The 23,378-nt window shown below is 47.1% G+C and overlaps 1 protein-coding gene across 2 annotated transcripts in view; it reads right to left on the bottom strand.

The window, feature by feature from the left end:
• The window catches only part of LOC108030805 (MOXD1 homolog 2), a 111,202-nt gene extending 93,482 nt beyond the window's left edge, over nucleotides 1-17,720 (bottom strand). For both annotated transcript variants that reach the window (XM_017103899.3, XM_017103900.3), the window contains exon 1: nucleotides 17,053-17,720. The gene's annotated coding sequence lies outside the window, so the exon portion shown is untranslated. The remainder of the gene's footprint in view (nucleotides 1-17,052) is intronic.
• Between the last annotated feature and the right edge of the window lie 5,658 nt (nucleotides 17,721-23,378).

Consider the following 23,378-nt stretch of genomic DNA (forward strand, 5'->3'; position numbering starts at 1 on the left):
CCACCGCGGGATCCGTGAACCCTACCCCGGTCGACCAAGAATCCTCAACCACCTAACCAATTATAAGTAAAAAATTTTTCCGCTAGCATAATTCCGTCCAGTTCGCTGGGTATTTTCACTTGGCTGCTCCTGCCAACACCTCCGGTCGAGAGGTTGGGAACCCTAGCTTTCCTAGCCCTAACCCCCAGCTGCGCGACCGCCCTCCATGACCGGCGCTATTTGTATGCAAACCTCGGAGTTCTTGATTCAGGGGGTTACACTCCCACAGACCCTGCCCCTGCCCCTGCCCCTGCCCTTCCTCTTAAGAGTGAGCCCTGAACCATCAAGTTTGCTTACTGCTCGGCGCACCCTAGAAAGATGTACTGGTACCAAGGAGCGCGGGCTGGTGCGCCGCTTCTCCTCCTGAATTCACCTTTAATGTCATTTTGTTGCATTTTTATTTATTTACTATGGAGTACCCTCCTTCAGTACTCCCCTCGTCCTGTGCTGCAGCTGCACGGATACTTTGTTTGGCACTTTATTTATATTTAAATTTGCAGCTCAAAGAGTGTTTAGTTTCGCCTTGAGCTTAACTTATTTTCCATGGTCGGAAAAGTTTTACGTTTTTTCGCCTGCGGGCAAGAAATATGGTCCTGCCAGGCGAGATAACTTGTTGTCGGCACAGAAAGGAGACAAAACTGATTGTCGAAGGCAGCACCTTGCTTCTGCGGCCGGCTCATTCCACCTAAGTTTTGGGGGCACTTCCTGCTCGATATTCAAAGGCCCTGCCCCCTCCACTCGGGCCAAGTTGGACCTAACTTTTAATCAAGAACAGTTCGGCTCACAGTTGGTTGCTCCGTCGGTCGGTTGTTCGGACCCAATTCATTCGCAGATACTAATTCCCGGCCAAAAGGGGAGTCCTGTGACACCCATTGTCATAGGAGCTCCTCTGAGGTTGCCGTTTCATAAACTTTAATCGAAATGTTTAACTTCCATCAGCGCCCGCGCCCCGGGAAGAGTGCAAAACTTTCACCACTTGCCAACCTGGGAGTGGAGTGTCTGTCACCTCTCCAATCTCCCACTCTCCCTCCCTCTGCTTGCCTGGCGCTTTTTCACTATTTATCATTGTCAACTTGAGTGCGACGTTTGGCGCTGCTGCTGATGCTGGGATGCTGGGATGTTGGATGCTGGATGGTGGGACGTTGGGGTCGGGATGTTCGGCTGGGAGTTGAGTGCTGGAACTGGCAACTAGCAACTGGCAACTGGTAGCTGATGCAGGCGACGCTCGCCGCTTCGTTGATTTATCTTTCCGCTAAGCAGATGTAACATTATACGCCACAAATACATCCGCCGCCGTTGGCTGACAACTCTAGCCGGGATGGAGGACGACGTAGCATGCCCAGGGGTGCAATATTTCGTATATTGTCAATTGGGCAAAGGAGAGACCCGAAAATACCCAAAACTCATTGGGTTGGACCCGGTGGTCAAAGTTTTCGAACGCTGCCGAGGTTCCGCGGGGAGCGGGGACGTGGCCGAGGAATCCATCCCAGGCTGTGGCTACCTGAAAGAGGTTTCGACGGAACCAGTGACATTTCATGTTTTGGTAGCACACAGAGGGAGAACTGCCTTGGATTCGGGGTAAGATGAGACACTGGGAACAATTTACACACCACGGAGCTGACTTTAAAAAGGGTCGTCCACCAAGAATTTATTGCCTTAAATTAATTATTTGATCTGATTTGAAACTCTCCCTTTAAACTGCAATAATGACTCAACCCGCTGAAGTTTAAAATTACTAAGGAGGGTCTGTTGGTCTCCAAAGTGCCTTTCAAGCGACCTTCGCCCAAACTATCGGCAGAGTATCACCGCGTTCGCATTGCCACTCAGCCACCTTCCCCGGAGCTATAACATTCTCTTTATCTCTCGCTGGTGTTTGAATTTTTTAACAATTGCCGCCAGCAGCAGCGTAAAATTTCAGACCCAAGTAAAAAAGCCAACTGCGAGAGGAGAAGCAAGCGAAATAAATATAAAAACTTCCCAGCAAAGCGTCGGCAGGTCAAAACCTGGGCACGGCCTGGCCAGAAAGAGACTGTCTGTCGGCCGTCGGAGACCCGAGAGATTCCATTCCAGAGACTCGGACTGCAGACAGGCCAGAGACTCCCCAGCAACGTTGTTGCTATTATATTTATTATTATTTTGCGATTCAAACGAAGTGATATAAATGTGTCACGTTTTGCGAGTTCACACATAGTCCGCTCCGCTCAGCCCGGCCCCACTGGCCACCTCCTCCTCCTTCTCCTCTGGCAAGATCTGCAGATCCGCAGACACCGCATCGGTGCCATGCAGGTAACAGCAACAACAATCAGCTAACACCAACACCAACGCCTCCTTTTGTTTCCAGGCCTGCCCCTCACGCCTTGCCAGTTTTACTCTGATTTTGGCTACCCTCTAGGAGAGGGTATACCACTTCGATCGACGGGCTTGGCCCCGTCATAATAACTATGTTTGAATATATTTCTTTCTTACAATGAATATTTTGAAAGAACCTTTTAAATATGCTAACGAAAAATGTATAGAAATGTTCCTGAAATCATTGCACTTTTCATTAAGCCATATTATCTTACCACAAATTCTTAATGAGTGGTTTGTAGAAGACATGAACAATATCAAATACTTCATATAGAAATCCAATCGATTTGTGAGGGTATTCTAAAGTTTGGCCATAGAGCGGCCAATCTTTGCGTTTTATTTTGCTTTTGGCGCTCTGTTTGGTTTGTTTTTCTTTGGGGGTTTTGTTTCTGTTTCCTTTGAAAGTTTGCGTAACAATTTCGTGAGCGCTGGAAGATGATTTGTGCTCCGAACTGAACTCGACTCAGCGCCCAGCTAACTCGGGGCTGGCCGAGACTCTCCACTGGCCGTGCGCCCTATCAGATACACGTCCAGCGGGCGTTCCGACCGGTCCCCGTTGAATCCACCGTCCTCCATCCAGCATCCACCATCCAGCTTACAGCATCCAGCATCCAGCATTGTTCGCCATCCCGAGCTGGACTTAATTCTGTTGTTTTCTTGGCTTTGCATTGTACTGGCTGCCGGCTTCGAGTCCGACTGGCTTCTTTGCATTATTCCTGGCCGGACTGAACCGGACCGAGTGCTATCAGTTACTGCTGATCAGCATTAGCACCTCTGTGGAGGCCTCGCCTCGTGAATTGCTCGTACGTGTTGGTTATGAGGAAAAGGCCATTGTGCATCCATAAGATACACGAGTCGGGCCATCATCGCCGACATGCGCATGGTGGTGTGCGAAATTATGTGCCATCGGAGGAAAAATATGCTGGCAAAGGCAAGAGGCCGGTGGCAGGTCATCTGCCCCTCCAGTGCCGGGCTGGAAACCTAATTTGAGCCAGACATGTGGCCCAGGCCGAGGATTGATCCATGTGTATCAGACTCCGACGCGAACTGCATCTAATTTGTGATAATCTGTGGGAAGTGCACCGGCAGACTCCAATTGCAGTCGGACTAGAGCAATTGTGGGAAGATTTCCGAAGCTCGAGATGCACTCAACGCCCGGCTTGGAGGTGGAGGAGGCCCGATGGGGAAGGTGTTGATAGTTGGCCTAATTATGATTATATAATGAAATGATTGGCAAAGAAATAACATGTGTTCGGTGGTGTAATTCAATGGAAATGAGTTGATTACTGCCCCGGTTGCTGGTCGTGGGGTAAGACAGGTATTTGTGAGTAATGATTTACGCAATCTGATTGTTGGTAAGAGAGCGATCTGTGGAATGCAGGCATGGTAAAGAGTAAAGGCAGGAAAATTTAAAGCTTTAAAGTTATCTCCGTTTCAACTTTAAATTGGCTGTATCCTTGTAAGCCCTTCTGCACCTGCCCACTTGTACTCCCAATAAGCTCTGTAAGCTTACCCCACATCCTGCCATCAATTCGAATTCGAATTCCGTCAAAATGTGTTTAACCCAAAGATCCCACATGCAGGCCATTATAATTGAGCTTAACCCTGCTTTGCCCCTTTTGGATCGAACCAGTTGCCTTGGCAAGCAGACAAGCCGCAACCCAATCAACTTTCTTGCTGCCAACCCCATCACACTAATTGTATGTCCTGGGCTGACTTTGCCAGGACTTCTCCGATCCCAACCCTTTCCTCCTTCGGCCCACCTGACGTTTGTTTTGTAATGCAAATCTTTTTGCTTTCATCTGCTTGTTATAAATCGAAAGCTATTAACCAAAAAGGGGGAACTGGAGGAGGAAACGACTCAAATTTCTATGCCAACTGGGGACCCCTCCAGCACCTTTTGCGGCATGTGCGCTTGTGTTATTTGCATTTGAATCATTCGTTTGTGCGAAATCAGATTAAATCGTATAATCGAATCTGATGCTGTGTGTGGGACCACGCCACATATAAAAACGATGATAAAGAACTGATGCAGGCGCAGGAGCAACCAATCAGATGGACAGCAGCGCGAAAAACGGAATAAGAAGAATTTATGTATTGTATAAAAATCAATAGCGAGTGGAGGCATTGAAAATCCTATGCACATAAACCCGGGCACGTACAAAACGTTTCTGGCTCCCAAAAAAATAACCCGAAAAGGTGGAGGGCGGAAGGCTGGGAAGGGGAAAAGCAACCACAGGACCCACCAAAGTTATACCAGACACATGCGGCGGGAAAATACTTTTCAAAGTGAATCAACAAAGTCGGAGAACGAGGCACGGAAAGGGTTGAGGCCCGAGCTCCTGTTGAATTCGGTGGCAAATGCCAGGAATCTTTTTGTCTCAGCTGATCAAGAACAGCAACAAAGTAAGGCGGGAATACACACAGAAGTTGGCTTGTTGAAAATTCAAATTAACTCGATCATAAAAGCCAAGATGAGGCCCCGTTCGAGCCAGCCCCCTCCTACAGCAAGCCTGAACTTCTCCATCTCCCCCCGCCTTGTTTGCCTTACACTTACGCTACATTTTAACTTCAAATTAAGTTTGTGTGCACGTAGCAAACACAACAACAGCAGCAAAAACTGGGGCTTAGGGGAAGGAAACCTTTTTGCCTTTGATTTTCTATTTCTTTTTGGTCTGGCTTGCACTTTTTTGCCGCCTCAAGTGGCCTCAAACAGCATTCGACTTCTTCTTCGCTCTGGTCGTCTTGGTTTCTGTGAAAATAGTTCGTTAGCCTTTCCAAAAAGAGGAAAACTATATTGTGGCCCCCGAACCCCACCGATTGCCATTGAAAAAGGGCAAAAGACTTCTCGGAGTCAGTGTGTGGGTGATTGGGTTTGAGCGAACCAAATTATTGGCATTTATTTCTCGTTTTGACTTTGTGAGCGTCACAACTGAACCAACTAATGCGCTTACACGCCGGGGGTGGGCAGGGGAGGCGCCGGGGACTGGTCCGGGGTCCAATCTTAATGCCGCCTAATTAGCAGCCTGAATGCGCTAAGAATACAAAAGCAGCCGAAGTCAGCAGCCGGAGAACGGAGCTCTGGGGGAAGGGGCGGCGGCGAAACGAAAGTTTTGGCAAATTGAAAATGCGCAAAATGACTTTGACCAAATCCCCGGTGCCAATTGGCAAGTTACAATAGCCGAGCTCTGTGGGCGGCGGGGGGTTGGAAAACGCCGAGTAAGCGGAAAGTGGCACAAGCAAACGCTCTGCAGCGGCGGAAAATGGCACAAATCGGGAAACAGTTGGTCGATGGAGGACTGCTCGCTTTTGTGCAGGGAGCTCTTCACTCCACTGGCTTGTTTCGGGAGTTACATTGATCAGTTGATCTGCACAAACAACGGAAATCGCTGCATTTCTGCCACCGGCTCGTATCGGTTTCATTGTTGTGTGCCAACTTGCTCTTTCCCAATTAACTCGGGGCAGGGCTAATCCCGAATTCCATTAACACTAGAATTGAAACATCGAAAAGAGCAAGCAGCCGGCGATCTACATTTGTGACATTTCGATTGTTCGCCGCCGATGATTTGCCGGCTCACGGAGTGACCCAGCAGATCCCCTGATAGGCCTTGTCAAACCCCCTGTCAGAGGCATTATACCCGCTCTGAAACCGGCAATTCTGGCACATTCCGGAGTCCCAATCCCAGCCAATCCGATCCCAAACCGAACTGAGCAGCATCTACTCATCGCAGCCAGCTTAGCGTCCCATCCCCTGAGAACATTTGCCGAATCCACCCCTCACCTCTGCGCTGAGCCGTACCCTTTGTGGCAGATCCTCAGCTGCTGCGGCTGTGCTTTGTCTGCTTTTTGTTCAATTTGAATGATTTAACATAAAGCGAAAAGGTAAGGCCAGCAGACACACAGGAACACCCCTCGGCCGCTGCCATTGTTGCTTCTTCAGCCTTATAAGTGCGATGCTCCGACTCCTTGCAACACGCGGCCAGAAAACTTCAACATCCAACAACAAGCAGGCAGCGGGCGAACGCGCGCAAATAATTTCAATCGTCGTGAATCATGAATAATTCAAAATCATCATTACCAACACCTTTTGAGCCGGGCCTGGGAAACAGGATAAGGGGCAAGACGGAGCAGGGGCGGCTCGCGGAGTGTTGCCCAAAATGTTCACACTTCCCAGAGGCTGGCAAGCTGGCAAGCCGGCAAACAACAACTTTTGCTCAATCTGCAGTCAGCGCTTCGAGTGGACAATGGGGGTGAGGGCCCGAGAGGGGAGGGCGCTTTGGCTGGGGAGATGCCGCTCAAGTGCTAAAGTGAGGCGGATTACCAAACCAGCAGAGGCAAAGCAAAAGCTGGTGCTGAAGCTGTAGCAACCACCGAAGCATCGACTACTTGTGCAGCACCAAAAAACAGAAACAACAACTGGAAAAAACAGCCAGGGAAAAGTGCTCTCGAGACCGAAATAGGTAAATACCCTAAGGCGCTATTGGCGCTATTTCAAAAATGTAAGGGAACCCCATGTCGAGTGACGTAAAAGGTGTTGGGGCTAGTTGGCAAGAAACAAATAGATTACTCGATCAACTGGAAAAAGAAACCATTTTAGCGAGCATATTATATTTCTTGTTTAAGCTAAAGTTGATAGATACGGTCCAGTATGAAGACATTTTCGAAACATCACGTAAACCCGTCCATTTGTTCTGATTCTCGTGGCTTAAATCAAAGTACTCCCAGCTAGGGTATGCCAAACAGTAACAACAAATACCGAAAAACACCTCCGCCCCCTGGCACGCCTTAGTTTGAGGCTGCGTTGTTGTTGCTGCACCGTCTATTGTATTCCATCGTCGAAATATGAGGCACGACTCTGGCATTAAACTTCAAAATAAAAAAGATACGAAAATAAAACGACCGCTGCAAAATGCCAAAATGCAGCCGTGTCGAGAACTCTGGTGTTGGCCAGGCCAAGAACAATAAAATGGGCACAGCACCAGCGCCGTCGCAAGGCACTGAAAACAAGAGGAGCGAACAGATAAGCAGGCGGAGACGAGCTGGATGGATGCTGCCGAGGATGAGGACGCGGACGTGGATGCGGACGAGATAGTTGGTGGCAGGGATGTAGCTGCTGCTCGCAGCCACTTCAGACGTGGATGTGCAAGTGTTGGCCAAGAAATAAAAGTTGCTGACCTTAAGCCAAGTCGGGGTCTTTTTCTTCGCCTTTGTCTATGCAGTTTTCCCAGTTCGCCCCCCGCGTTTTAAGGATACGAGGCAAATACGGAAAGTTAGTACTACAGCCGTGGGTGCGGGGCTGCAGTGGCAGCTGTTTAATAAGTTCAAGCAATTAAAAGTGTTTCCAGAGGTTACCACAGGAGGTGCTCCGCGGAGGAACTTCTGCTAGTCGTAGACATTAATAGGCGCATAAAGCTGGAGTGGCGGAGAAGGTGGTTCGAGCCGGGTTATGGCGTTGGCTTAACGATGTGAGGATCATAAATGGGGCTTAATGATGCCACCACTTTGACTGCGCGAGAGCATTTCGTTCTCTTCGAATCTGGAGAGCCAGATCGCTGCGGGATAGCTTTGGAGGTTGGGGGCCCTAAGCACGATCCATTAAGACCCCAAGCGTCCTTCTGTCAATCCACTTGCTCGACCCCAAGACTCCCCTTCCAGGCAGCAAGAATAAATTGCAGACTTACTTTCGTTGAAAATATCAAACCCAGACTCCTGCCCGGACATTAAAAGTGCCCGAACAAAATCCCACATCAATTTGGGTCATTAAAGTTCCGAGGAACACAAAAAACTTTGCCGCCAAATGCAGCCATTAAAACTGCCAAACAAAATAATTTGGGACGGCGAGGCAGCGACGGCAACAACAATCAACTATTAAAAAAGGTAGAAGCGTAAAAAGTGCACGCAAAATCAAACATAAAATTAAATTAATGGCCTAAGCACTCACCCCCTACTTTGTTCGCAAAAAGGTTCAACTTCGGGGCATTAAAATTATGGAACAAAGTAAGGGAATATTTCTTTAAGCTCTCTGATATTTATACACATATATAGATTGGATGTTTACGAGGATATTTTCCGATGTTTGTTTATGGCCGGACTTTTATACGGCCAGCTGCCGCGGAGAGGGGCTCTCCGGCTTCCCACCAGTCGAAGATAAACGTCCCATCGCTAATTTGAGTCTTTGTCACGTCTTACCATATGGAAATATTATTTGTAAATACTTTTATGTTCCGTACGTGACCAGGACGGGGGTTCCGGAGTTCGGGATCTCGGGATCTCGGGAGTTCCGGAACGCAGGGTCCGGACGCATGTGAGGAGTGAGCTTCGGGCGGGGGTCACTTCATAGAGTGCGTGAAACGCTACGACTACGTTTTTTATTGCGGCGACGAAATCAAATAAAGCGCTCCGAGTGGGTGCGGAGAAGCCTTCTGCCCTCGCACTCAGTATGAAAAATGTATATTGCAAATTTGGCAAACGCAAATCCCTCGCAGAGGCAGTAATGTCATCGTAAAATTGCCAGACGGCTTAGCGATGGCAACGAACGAATAAATAAAAATTATTTCCAGATGACATATCAGCGCGACTCGCCCGCTGCTGACACCTTAAAACCCAAATGCGCTTATGATACAAAATGATGCGAGGGCCCCTCAGGAGCGAAATCCTCGGAAAGAAAACCGAAAATAAGCGGGCCAAAATCCAGACCGGTACAAATTGAAACGTTGAAGAAATTACAAAACTGTGCAGACTCGCCGCCAGAAGTGGCTGGCGGGAGCCAGGCGGCAAGACCGGACTCGAAACCGAGTCGGCAGGAGTACGGGGACGGGGATGAGGACGCGGACGAGGAAGAGACGGAGACAGAGCCCGGCGAATCGCAACTGTCAGTTGCCTGGGCTCCCCGTCTCAGACGTCAACTTAACGTGAATAATTGTCTAAATCCCAACGACAAACACTTATTGTCCTGGATTAGCAGGCAGCCGGAGAAGGAGACCCGAAGATAGGGACATATATATGGAGGGAGGATGGAGAGGAAGGGAAACCTGGAGGGGTTCGAGGGGATTCGCACCAGAAGCCCGAGGACTGCGTGTAAAAAATGAGTGGCAAAAACTTTGAAATGTTTTCCCTACTTTTTTATGCCACGGACTATTTCAGGGGATAGCAACGGGCATATAAGCTAGGTGTTGGATCAGTGAAAGGTACGTAGGTGCTGCTGGGAGACATTCCATCCACCGAAAACAGAAAACGTGGTAGTCAACAAAGTGTAGGAAGCAAAGTCTATTTTTGGAACATTCAACTAAATATATTGAGGGATGGCATAAGTTGTAGTATATTCCCTGACTATTCAGTTGAAGTTTATCAACCAACGCAGAACAGAACAGGAAGTGACATCGACATCCAGTTCCCCGCAGCTCCAGTGCCTGGGATATTCTCCAATTATAAACTTGGAAGCTGAGAGGGCATTCCCCAGTCGTAACCTCTGGCTCCCCGAGGTCAGTTAAGCTCTTTCTATTTGCCTCACTTAGGGTTTTCCCCAGGTGCCAGAGCACAGCAGACCGTAAGCGCTGGTCAGGATATCCACCATGGAAGGATCGGGAAGGGACGAGTATATAACGAGGAAGTTTCAGCGTCATCGCGCCGCAGCTACCCTTCTCGCCTCTGTTTACCTACTGCATTTCTTTGCGTTCAATTAATTTGCTCACAATTTGGATGGCACAGGAGCCCAAGACGGTGGAGCCGGGGACCAAGGGGAGTGGGCTTCTATGTATATATCTCCCAGCTCGAAGACAAAGAGCAAACTTTAAGTAGCAAAAGTAGCGGGTATGCAAAAGAAAGAGAAACCATAGGGGAGTGGTGGCCGAGAGGATTCGATATGTAAAAAGGCATTGTGGAAAAGTTTCTCCGGAGGAGCCAGTCAGCCGGCAGCCTGCCAGATCCCCTGCGGAGGCAAAGTTCCCAAACTATTCGTGAAAGCCCCCTCGCAACTCGCAGGCCCAGCTGCAGGCAGCTGGGGAACTTCAGCACCAGGTGAGCATCGGCAACTTTTCGATTTTATTGCTGACACTGCAAGTGCGTTTCCAACCCGGCAATGCATTACGGCTGTAGCAATTGCGAGGCACCAGATACGTGCACGCCAAACTGCAATTGTGAGTACTTTCAGCTTACATTCTTAGGTATGGAGGCTGAATGAGAGATGGGAGACATGCCCTTCAGAGTGGGCTAAAGAAATAATACTACATTTTATTGCAACCTCTAATTATTACTACCTTTTGAGGTTTCGACTGCATGCATTTGAGGCAGGGTTTAAACTGCGGTAATCACTTCTCAGGTACCTGGGGTATGTAAATTTTGATACGTGGTTCCCAACCCTTTGCAACCTCGATTCACGGTTCATTAACTTCGTGCCCGGAATTTCTTAATTAAAAACGAGTCCACCCGTCAGGGCCGCGTTCAATCCAAACAAGAACAACAATCCGAATTCGTTTACAATTGCCAGTTGGCTGCAAAGGATTAGTTTCAGATTTGTTTACCCCCTAACAAGGACCGCAGGGCGAGCGTAACCCCAGAGCCGAAACCGGTTATCAGAGTTAGTTTTTGAGGAGAAACGGAGGCCGAACCTCCACGGGCTGACTGATATATGAGCACTCGCACACAAGTAAGGGACTTATACGAGTCTATGCAAATCTCGGGCAGAAAGGGACAAAGTTTTAACACACCGTGCAAAGTCCGGCTCGGACAAAAAGGATATACGAGATGATATATATGCAAATGCCATTTGAGAGGGTCGCCCGGCCGGGAGTGGGTCCTTTCCGAGGCGACAAGTATGCTCGCCGCCTGCCCTGCTGCTGGTAATGTCCTTCAATGCCTACGAGGGTCCTGGCGAGCTTTTAAAACTTTCTAGCCTGCCGAGGCACAGGCTTTAAGCACAACGAATTTCAATTAATAGCCAGAGACAGACGCACGCAGACACACACTCTCGGGCCGAGAGCCATTTCCTGCCAGGGTCCCTTCTGCCCGCCCACTTCCTGCCGCCCGCCGGCCGACACTAAGCCCAAAGGCTACCATCAGCTCAGCTGTGTGGACCACCAAGTTCACTAGACAATTTATTTTTGCTTTCGATTTTCCAAGCTGTCAGTTCACGCTTAAATGCGCACAGTTCAATTTAAAATGGGTAGCCCAGGCCATGCACAAGGATACGCCTCTGTCAGTTGCCGCTGCCTCGCCAGTCTTGTATCTGAGCACCCGAGTATCCGTGAACCCGTGTATCTGTATATGTATCTGTGGCCTGCTGCCTGCAGTCGCACTCGCAAACTGGGTTAAGAGGTTGTTATCCTTATGCCGTGTTTTTGAAAATAGGCAACCAACTTCGTGGCCCGAGCCCCCCTGGTGGCCTGTTTGTGATGCCACTGGCTCATATCCGCTGCAGACACACGAAACGTCCTGCGTCCTGGCTGCCAAACCGCAGAGGGAGCGAGGCAGGGAGCGCGCAGGAGAGATTCTAGAACCGCCGCTGATGATCACAAGGATTCCTCATCATCCCGCCCAGGGTGGTGATGATGATGAAATTATGAGCGCAAAAGCATTTGCATTTATTATGTATGATTTTTTATTCCTCTGCTGGAATGTTGCTCTAGAAATTAAACTAACGCTGCTCGTTAGTCTCACTCGCAGCCCCGGATGGGGATATACGGCTGGGAAGGGGCTTCAAGGGGCCGGCGGCTTTGGTGCAATTTCACAAAGCGTTAATGGATTCTTTCGCATTTCTTTTGCCATTTTATTATTATTTACACTTGGTAATGCCATGCGTACGCGGGTTTCTGTCTGAATGGCGTCTCAACAGGGGCACTCAGGTCAGTGATCAGGGACGGGGAAACAAATGCGGGGCCTACACAAAAGTTTTGAAAGGATTTAGTTTTTGAAAAATCTTTAAGTTACAAATCTAAAACAGGAAAGTGTAATAACACATATACCTACTTTTAGCTTAGATAAATTGAATTACAAACCTCAATAGAACCCAATTCCTTAGATTGACTACTCACACCAGTAAGGTAGTGCTGAACCCCTGTCCTGAGCCACGCTAATACAGCGCCTCCTCATTCTTTTCTTGTCAAGTGACATTCCTGCGAGACGGAGGTGAAGAAATGAACCATTTATAACTTTATTATCGCCTGCCCATTGTTGGTAACTTCCTTTTTTTGCGTTAAATGCATTCAAATTCTAATTTCCCGAGCCAGCTTTTGCCAAAGGATGCGCCCTGGCTTAGGGTCCAGGGCCTGGTAGCAGGAGGGCCACTTTTTCTTGTGCTAAATGATTACACTTAACTGGATTTGCATATATTTAAACATTTCCTTATGCGCACGCAACACGAATTGTGTGCACGTGGTTCTCGGTGCTCCGTTCTCCGGCTGTGTCCTGTGCACAAAAGGATTATTAAGGAGCTTCATATGTAAATGAAAACCAAATGCACACGACGACGCCAGAAGGACGCTCGCGCCGGGGAGTGAGACAGATAACCTGGAAGCCACAGTTTGGCAAACACAGGCTCCGGCTCCTGCTCCAGCTCCAGCCTCTGCTCGGAGCCAGACAATGTTTGTCCTGGGATCCAGGAGGAATCCTGCAGAGCCCGGACGCCACAGTGTGCGTGTGGGGTGGAGGCTGGTGGGTTGGCTACCTTTCGAGCCGGCTAGAAAGTAGGTGAAAGCCAGAGGCAGACGGAAAGCCAAGTGGACTGCCCGCACCCGTTCGCTCGCTCGTTCGTTGGCCCGTAATTTATGCTTAAGATAAAGTCCTTGAATAAATACATGGAAAATCCTTTGAAATTGAAATTAAATACGAATATCATCTTTTTTTATACGAGCACACACATAAGAGTGGGGCCGAGTCGGAGGCACAGAGAGATGCAGACAAAAGGCGAACGGGAAATGAAATTAACATCTGAGTGCGCTTTCCCAAAATTAAACGAGACGCCACAGGAATCGGGGTGCGGGGAGTCCGGCCCAGCACACACACGTATTTATTTATTGAAGCTTCTTTGGGGCTTAGATATGTGAGCCATCTTATTTAGCATTTTTGGCATCTTCCCTGCCTGCCTTCCGCCCGACCCAATGCTCAGAGTCTGCTTAGATGAGGGTGAAATTCCCATAGATTGTGTGGCAAAACATTTTTCTTAGCCATTTGCCATATGAAATTAATTTTACAGTCAGCAGGCAGAGCTCTATGTGCAGCTTTCAGTGGCAAATAAGCAGAGAAACCATTTAAGGCGAATTTATTTCGAAGGGGCGAGGTTCGGGCTTGCGGTTACCTCCGCAAAATGGCAGGGAAATTGGAAAGCTTGCACTCGAAATATTCTTTGATCCGCATCACTTGGGGGACAAGCCTGCCTTAAATCGCACTGAGAAAGTAATAAATGGCTGAGTGAATTGCTGGCTAAAAATTTAATTTCGAGATCTGTTCATCTGTTGCATACTTCTCGCCAGTCCATCCTACTGCTCGCATCCTTTCCTTCAAAATTCTATTCCCATTTGCATGCCTATTTTTGCAAATGAAGTTGTTTCGGCCCTGGGATCTGGCATTCACAATTCAGACTCTCGTTGCTGCAGCTCGGCTGTAATTTCTGCCCTTGCCCTTCCCCTGGGTATTACATATTAACAATCCTTTTTGTACCCGGCCGAGGATGCAGTTTGAATCTGCTTTTCATTAAAATTAATATTAATTTTACCTGAACACACAGATTTAAATTGCATTTCCACAACCGAAAAATCCCATTGAACTGCAGTGGTGGCAGTTGTTGCCGTTTGTAGCTTTGGCCAATTGGCTCATATAAATTGCATTGCGTTTTGCCAAGCGCCCCTCTGGCAAAGTTTTATTATTGGAAAAACAAACATATTGAAGCTTCCCTGTTAAACTTTTGTTATTGCATTTTGAATTTGCGGTCCGAAAAGCGGGAGGGAGGGGCTGAAAAGCCTCTGGCTTGGGCATAGAAAAGCAAAGCACAAAAATTAATTATGAAACATTGCTGGAAATTGTGTAAATATGTATCAATGAAAATGCAAGGCAAACAAAGCACTCTCCACTACCCCGTCGCAATTCGGATCCGAGCTCGTCCCAGGTGAGCCCCAAACATTTAAATGGGATTCGAGAGTGATTTTCAAATCAATGAAAACAGTTTACAACCATTCGAAACAGAAATTGAAATATTTTCATAAGAATTACGATATCTCTGGGCCAAATTCCTCTTGACTGGCAGCGAATTTCGACACAAGTTCGGACAAATAAATCCCCGAAATAATATCGCAAGTTTCCCATCCGTTTCAGCAGACCAACAATGGCAAATGTTAACCAGCATGGAAATGCGGGTGCGAAAATAGATACATCATAGATTTTGTTACCTAGTCAATTTATGTGCCAGCGATTTTAGTCCGCCGCCCGAGAGCAAATCAAAAACCATCGGGAAGTGTCTAAAATGTGCAATACGAGTGCGGGAGCGGGCGGAGGTGCTTGCAACGAGGCCCATAGGCTATATAAATTTCAATCTATCATTTATTTAAGTCCTAGGCCAGCGGCAGCGGAGCAGCGCCGGCCGAGGCTCTCATTGCCATAAATCCCCATCAGAGATACGCGTATATTTATTTACTGCAGCTCGCCCAGATACAGATACAGTCACCCCCACGGACACACAGAGGACAACGCCGGGCGACAAAAACTGTAGCCGAAAAATAAAATAGCTCCTCCGCCCGCCGAGCGCCGCCTCTTTCATATTTTATTTGGGTTTTGTTCCCGCCTTTCGTGGTCTTTTTCTAGTTTTCTCCACCGCCGCTTCTGTTGTTCCTTTTTGATGTGTAAATATTTTGGAAAATGCGTTTTTCTTTACTGCCACAGTTGTATCTTTTCATACACCTCGCTCGTCCTGTATAGCGCGCAATGAAAAAGGATTTTTTGCCGATTCCCGCCGGGCTGCCAATTTTTACGGTTAAAATATTTGTGTTGCTCTCGCTGGAGCGCGGGAACCTGCTAAAATATTTATGACAAGCGCCGGGGAATACCCGGCACACAATATTTCAATACAGCGGGAACAAAATTCTTAATGCCTGGCTGGTAATTAAAAAAGTCCAATTGAAAAGCCCCTAGGCGGGGGCAGGGCAGTGGTGGGAACTGAAGTGGCGGTCCTAAGTAGCCCAAATGAATTTTTATTGCCGTTCATTAGGCATCGAATGGCATCGAATCAATCAATTGTGGCTTTTCAATTCCCGATCAGAATGAGATCGCATAGGGGTGGGCCGCGTATGCAAAGGAGGGGGTTTCGAAAGGGGAACTGCTGGCTAAGCCGGAAAGCCTTTCGGTAAATGGGCTACACATTGTATTGTATTCAATTTTGTTCCACCGGGACCTCCGACACTGGCCACAGTATCCCCTGCAAAACTTTTAATTACCCTCTCCCCGCTGCTCGCTCGTTCTCCTGGCTTCCACTTTGAGCCCGCTTGCATTCGGCAATTCCAATTAAGCTATCATATTCTTGTCTCGGAAACTTTCCCCGAATCAAAACTTGTGGCCCACTCCCTGCCCCACCTACCGTTTCACCATCGGAACTGGGCTAACGAATATGTTCCATTTGGCCCTGCCTGCCGGCCGAGCACAACAAAAACTTTATCTTAATAATTTCCATATTCCATAAGTTGAACATTTTTCCACAGTCAAGCTTCCATTGCGCCAAATATTCCGAACCGAGTAAGCAACCAACCTCCATCATAAATTCTCTGCGATTTTATAGCCGAATCTAGATAATTTATCAGATGAAACTGTTTCTAGCATCTGAAAAATATATTTAGAACTATAAAACATGAATTTCTTATCTATTACTTTGTATCTAACCCCTTAAATTCTGCGAAAGTTTACGGCTTGAGCTTGGATTCATATGAAATGTTTTTTGAGATATATATTTTCTAAACTAGGTTGAACTACCACTTAAATTAAACACTCTGGATAAAATCAAAGCTTTTAGAAAATGCAATAAAATGATTTATAGTAAAGATTTTTGTAACTCCATCGTTTGGATTTCGGATTTTAGTACCATCTTCAAGGTTAAAAACCCCCCTTAAATGTTGAAACTAAAATTCGATACATCTATTTTCAGAGTTAAAAACTAAATAGGTGGGCCGTGACTAGAGAAGTCCGACTGTATCCCTGAGAGGATACGACTTTTGGGCGCTGCACCTGCCGCAGCTCCTCCGCTCTGGCAGGCACTTTCCCCATTTTCTTTTGTGCCACAGTGCAGGATGCAAAACGGCAAGCCCCTAAAAAAGCAAGGCGGAAATACTGATTGAATGGCATTCCGATGAAGTTGATGGATGCATTAAGGGCCCCCGCCCTGCTCTTCCTCGCAGACACCACGCACACACTCGCGCAGCAAAGTTTTGTGGCAACCGAAAACACACACGAGGCACACTCAGAAGCAGAGTCAGAAGCAGAGTCAGAAGCAGAGTCAGAGACAGGACAGGACGGAACGCAGGGGCAAGGGACAGGGCGACGCAGAAGGAGCCGGGGGGGAGCAACCTGCATGTGCAAGGCACATATCTGTGTAATGGATTGCACTTAACATGCCACACACAGCAACCACAAGTGCCGCCGCAGGATCCGCGCCCACCGGCCCTCAGGTAATGCATCATTTACGGAACTCACCTGAAGCTGGGCTATCGAAAAAGTCTCTCTCTCTGCTGGCGTAATCCCGGCAAGGTAGCGTCTAATCCTTTGTTTACGTTTATGGTTACGGCTATCCCCACTCACACACGCCAGTACAGTACACGGGGCTGTTTAAATTTCGGCACACTTTGCGTGGGCGGCGCCTTCCGCGTTGCTCATCCGCCCCGTTGCCAATTGTTAGATCCCGCAAGCACACCCCACGCGCGAGCTACGTAAGCCGTAAAGCGGAAGCGTAACGGTTAACGGTTCGCGTCGCGTAACGTTCAGCCAGGCGTCCTTTTAATGTCCTGCAGTTGTGCTGCTGTTGCTGCTGTTGCTGCTGCTGCTGTTGTTGCTGCTGCCAGGAAGCCGGCCCAAAGGAGCGAGGCGGGCGACGTGTGTTTTGATTTAATTCGCGAATTATGTGCTGCTTAGTTTGCGGCACCGATTGCGATTTGCATGTGAATGGGCGCACTGTGAAACCGCGTTTGTTTTTGCTTACAACGTTTTATTTACATATTTTGCGGGCTGTTTGGCCAGAAGCACTGCACTCACTTCACGCACAGTCTGTCTCGGCTTTTCGTGGTTTTTTTTTGAGAGTTCTCCTTGTCGTCCTAAAGAGTGTGACTCGGGCGAAGCATCCGCCCCGTGAACCGCTCGCTGGGAAACTTCGAAAGTGACTGAGTGGAAAGCGAACTGAAAGATACAGATACACCGGCAGAACCTGAGCTGCGGCCACACGAGCGCATACGAACGGCTGCCGAGTGAAGTGTTTGTAGTGTGTAGCAAAGAGAAATTCTCTCTCTTACGCTGCTGGCGCAACTGGGAGACACAAACCCCTCATCAGCTGAGTTCGCGCTCGCGGCCACCTGGCTGCGTCACTTCGTGTTGCCATTGCCTCATGAGTTCCAGCAGCGAGCGTGCCCCACAGAAACATATGCGTCTCTCTTGGCCGCGCTCTTCGAGACAGCTATGGCTGACAGACCGGGTTTCGGTGGTAGGTTCGAGGTGTCGCAAAATCTCTTCGAAGAGTAATCTCGCCTCGGTAGAGCGGAGCGAACAGAAACAGAGAGCCGGAGCGGAGTTCTCTGTTTACAACGCGCGAGAGAGCCGACTTGCCGTTGCGCGTGCGCGGGAGAGCAGCTCTGTTAGCGTTTACACTACCGCCGCTAACAGGGCTTTCCCAACAGCGGCAGGTGCATCTGTCCGCGGCGCTGTTGGCGGAAATTGAAATGCCAGACGGCAGTTGAAAAGGCTCAAATGCCATGCACGTAGGCTAATTACCGCAATGTAAACAACATTTTTGTGCCGCGCGCAATGCAAATTAACATTGGACAAAAGGCAATTGTTTTCGGCCACCGGATGGGGGAGTGGCCGCCCAGCTTTATTAATTATACTTTTCGGCTGTTTAGCATGCCACATATGATGGGTCGTCCAGGAAATGGGCAGCTAATGGCTAATGAAGTCGTCCGCGGCTTTGGTTTCGTGAGAGGCCAAACCTTTGTAGCTCTAACTGGGCTTCGATCAAATCGGGGTATGGATCCTTTATGCTTTTGGGAAAGGGTCATATTTTGAGAACAAAACAGGTTAAAGAACATCTATACAATACCCAACAAGCCAGGCAGCATCCCAGTTGGGAACACTACCAGGCGCGTAGTATAGTCAACAAGTCGGCAAGCGACTTACATACTAAAATTACTACAAAATACTAGATACTAGCCAGATTCTATAAAGTACTAGATTAAGAAAGCTCGAAATACCATGTACTAACTATATTGCAGAGGTTGAGAAGAGTGACAGTTGGTTGCTTTATTGAAATAAATATGAATGAATAACAAAGATTAGAAAATATATTATAAAGACGTTGGCAAGGGCCTACAAAATGGTCTCACCTAAGCTGGGTCGCCATTTCAAATCTGTTTAGATGGGGTTTGCCCTGTGAGTTTTAATAATATCGAATTAAATGCTTTTTACAAACTGAACTAACCGCCAATCAAGCACGCAAACTGGATCAGTAAATTTGGTCTGCAATCCAGACCCTCGTCCCAATTGAGGTTCGTTATCCGCCCCCCGGGAACTTACGTACTCGCAGATAAACATGTTAATGGGCGGCCCCTCGCACTCACTACAGCCCACTGGCTCGGCTGTTGACTAGCTGTTAGCGGCGAATCGCGTGCACCGAACGTCCCATTAACATTACGCAGCACCTCGTGGCAGCTGTGAAAGCGAAACGACACCATTTACAGCGGCAGATGCTCTCGCTGTCGGGCGAATGGTCCATTAACGTTTAAATGAATGGCTGTTAATGGCGGCTGTGCCGCGAGTCGAACCGAACGTGTTTCTTGCCCTAGGTTAACATGTAAACAAAGGCGCTGTTAGCCGACTCTGTTACTCGGTTGAGCGGTAGCTGTGCGGAAAGGCAATACGCCATCTTCAATAACATGCCGTTTTCGTAAAGGGATAACATGTTTAATGTTTTTAAATTTAATACACATATTAAACATTCATGTTGAGTATTAGCGAGCTTACAGTTTTGGGTTTCCGCTCTACTCACTGATGTCTGAAAAATGATGGGAGCTCGGAAGGAGTATGGAAGGTGCACTTTGCAACAGATACAGTATGGGAAAAAACCGTTCGCCGTCAATTTGCCTCAGCTTCTGTAATTTTACTGAACAGAGTGTAAAAACATATTATCATGGCATTAGAAACTGTGTCTCGAAAGAGAAAAGAATCGACCCCTCCACCTGTGGTCGGACTTGGATTTGGGTGAGTAACCCTGCGTGGGCAACAGCTTAGGCGAGGGCCGAAGCCCCAAAAGTGCCTGCATTCCATCGTCGCCGCGCGGCGCGTCAGCTCTGTTAGCGGAACCAGTTTCAGTTCAGCCCGGCTCACAGCGGAAGAGAGCGAAACCGGTTACTCGCGCCTCTCCCGGTGCTCGCTTGCACAGCCTCCGCGGCCTTTAACATTCGGGAACGCTCTGTTATCGCCCGCAGGTCTTTGGCGACTCTGTTGACAGACAAGATTTCAATGTCACATTACCGAGAGCAATGCGCCCGAGAGCGGGAGCCGAGCGGGAGAGCGCATGGCGTGCGAAAGCATTTATTACAGAGTTCAAGCCGTTTGCATTACACGCCGCAATCGCTGTCTCTCCCGCTCTGCGGCCCATTAACATCTCTCCGCCGCCAGGGGTGGGCGGAGGCTGAAACGGCACATTAATAAATGAGTGTTATGTGCTTTGTCCTAGACTCCGACTTCATGACATTCATTCATTCACGGGATCGTCGGAGCGCTCTCTTCCGCGTCCGCTCTTTTCCTCCCCGCTGCCAGGAAAACGGTGCTTTGAATCTCCTCCTGGCGCGCATCTTTCGGGTCCTTAATTGGGTTTTTTATTAACTAAACTGCGTGTATTAATGGTATTTATTATTTATTCGCCCGCCGTATTTCGAATTCATTTCCCTTAATTTATTTATGTCAGCTTTTTCGTGACGCTTTTTGCTCGTGCCAGCGTTTGAGCTCTAAATTATTAATTATTTTCAGTTATTTGTGTTTATTTTTTGTCTCACCTCGTCCGCGCTTTTTTCGAGTATTGATTTTTGCAGTCATTAGTTTCCTCGCTGTTGGTTTTACATTTTATGTGCATTTTTAATTAGCCGAACGCATTGTTGTTTTTGCCCTCCTCTCCGGCCGGACTGTTGTTTTTGCTCGTGTTGCCCGCTGACCTTTGACACACTCGTAGAAAAACGTTGACAGTTTATGGCTGGCTTTAATTGGTTCCATCGCCCGCTCGTCAAAGTTAATGTAAATGGCTTGTCAATCAATCAGTTGATGGCCCCAGGCCCCAGATATAGATTGAAAGCCCTTTTTTACCCACCGTTGTGGGATTAGTGCCGGACCCCGGTCCGTGGGTCAAAGGTTGCACGGGAAATAAGTTAATACCGTTGACGGGGAATACACATGTTATTGTTGTTTTGTTAGCCACAAAAAATGTGTAATTGAGAGTAGCAAATAAAAAGTCAACCTTTCAGACCTTGCATTACCGGGAATTTTTGTGTCCTTCGTGTAATAATCGTTGATACATTAAAAAAGAGTTCGAAGTACACTTTATGCAAGAGAGAACTTTCTTCAGAAAACTTTAAAAGATGAGATATGTATGTACATATGTCCGAAAAGTCTTACGGAATATTATGATTAGGCATTAATTTATTTAAAAGCTTATTCACACACAACAAGTCATGCAGATTATTTACTTATTTATTCATTCATTTTAATGTTTGGACTTTTTTTGCTTTACAAAAATAATACTTCATCAGTAGTCTTACACTATGTAATTTAAACTTGTATATAAACTAAACAAAACAAACCGTCGTCCGTCAAATGGATTTTTTTATTATTTAAAATCCCATCTAAAGATCACTTCAATTAAATTAAATTCACCGCATAAAATTAGTGTTCTTTCTTGGAATATATTACTTCTCGTGTAATGCTCCGCCCCTATCGTTTCGAAATCACAGAATCAAGAGATTTGTATCTTATTCACAAGACAGTACTGTCTTAATTTCTCCTGGTATCAACGCATACACTAGACTGACAGATAGCCACTCATAAATGTCCCCTAAATACTCGGGGTCACCGAACCGGTGCGTCCTACCATCCATCTCTATTATCCATCGAATGTGCACATTGTACGGGCTCATTTCACGCCCTTGCAAGCGATCTCTTTCGCTCTCACTCCGAGGGCTCGGGGCACGATCTACCTGTTACCTGTTGCAGGTGAGCGAGCGCACCAATCAGACGGTTTCTTGGCCGTACTATTCCCTGGGAACAGATTGCCTGCGGCCAGTGGTGAACAGCCTGTAAGTGACTTCTATAGTAGATGATTATGAGAAACTCCCGTTTTATGCCCTACACTTGAAGGGGTTGTTAAGCCTTAAAAAGCTTTGTAATTTGAATGGAAACTACATTTCCATTTAATCGAGACAAAATGGTTTTGATGTATTACTTTTTATTCTAGAATATAAATTTTTGAGTTGAACTTGAATTTAAATGGTTTGAAAAGAATATTCTGTCTTTTAACATACTAACCCCATTTTACGTTTTTAAAAAGAGAATGTCAAGGAAATAGAGAGGTAAGCCCCAATATTTACCGTATTTAAACCACTTGACTTATAAAACTACTTGCTAACCTAAATGTATGTTTTCTTGATGCGAAATGCTTTGATTGAATTGATTAGTTTATAGTTTTGCTTTGCAGAAATTCAATGGCAAGTCGCTGCACAAACGCAATTAAACACCAAATAATTAGCTGGCAACCAAAATATTTTAAAAATCACTTTCAAAGTTGTGCAGTATTTATTACACGTAACTCCGCTAGGAAGAAAGCATGCAGACACGCAAGCATTCACTTTTCACATTTTTACAGGAAAAATCACATTTTTACAGGAAAAAGGAAGGAAAAGTTGGAACCTTTGCACTTAAATTTCATTTGGCGATTGTCCAATTTCCATGATGCATTTCCATTAATTTATATAAATTTATGCAATTACTTTTGTTTATTTACTTGACCAGAGCCCCTCCCTGCGCCCGCCACTCTGCGGTCTCCTGTACGTCCTGTCCTGGTCTCGCCCCGTATCTCCGTGCCACCCCCACCGCCCCTTGTTTGCATTGTGCTCCAGTGCATTGTCCTTGCGAAATATTTGGGTCACTTTTGTTGTCGCTGCTCAGTTTCGACTGAGCAGGGCGGGGAGCGGGCTGGCTCAATTTTTTATTGACTTGACAGGACCTCCATAGTCCGCTCCTTCGTGGCGCTCAATTTAAAGTCGCATTGTTGGCGACACATGTTTGACGTGTACAAATTTAATTTAATTTATTAAAATCATTATGTGCACAAGAGCAAAGCAGGCGACAGAAATTACCCATGGAATGTCCGACCCGACAAAGGACACCAGCGCACGGAGTGCGGAACTCGAACAGGACGAAGCATTGCGAACCAGGACAGGACGCAGGAGTGTGCCGTTGAATAAGTTTTAATGATGATTGCAGCGGCGTGCTGCAAACCAACGGCGAATAACAAAACCAGGAAAAAGGATACATTTGGGGGCTCCAGCTAGGGGAGAAGTCGAACCACAGATATCCATTAAGCAGCTTTCTTAAGAATGTACTCAAATGGAAGCAGCTCGGTGTTCAAATACATGTTATAACTCGAAAACAGGTATTTTCAACATGAGAAACATGTCTTAAATTCATCATAACCTTTATATTACTTAAGGTACACAATATTTACTGTTTCATAAGCTTAGAAGTTGAAATTTTAAGAGCTCTTGTCTTAT

The sequence above is a fragment of the Drosophila biarmipes genome, chromosome 3L (assembly GCF_025231255.1).
Source record: "Drosophila biarmipes strain raj3 chromosome 3L, RU_DBia_V1.1, whole genome shotgun sequence".
In the NCBI taxonomy this organism is placed as follows: Eukaryota; Metazoa; Arthropoda; class Insecta; order Diptera; family Drosophilidae; genus Drosophila; species Drosophila biarmipes.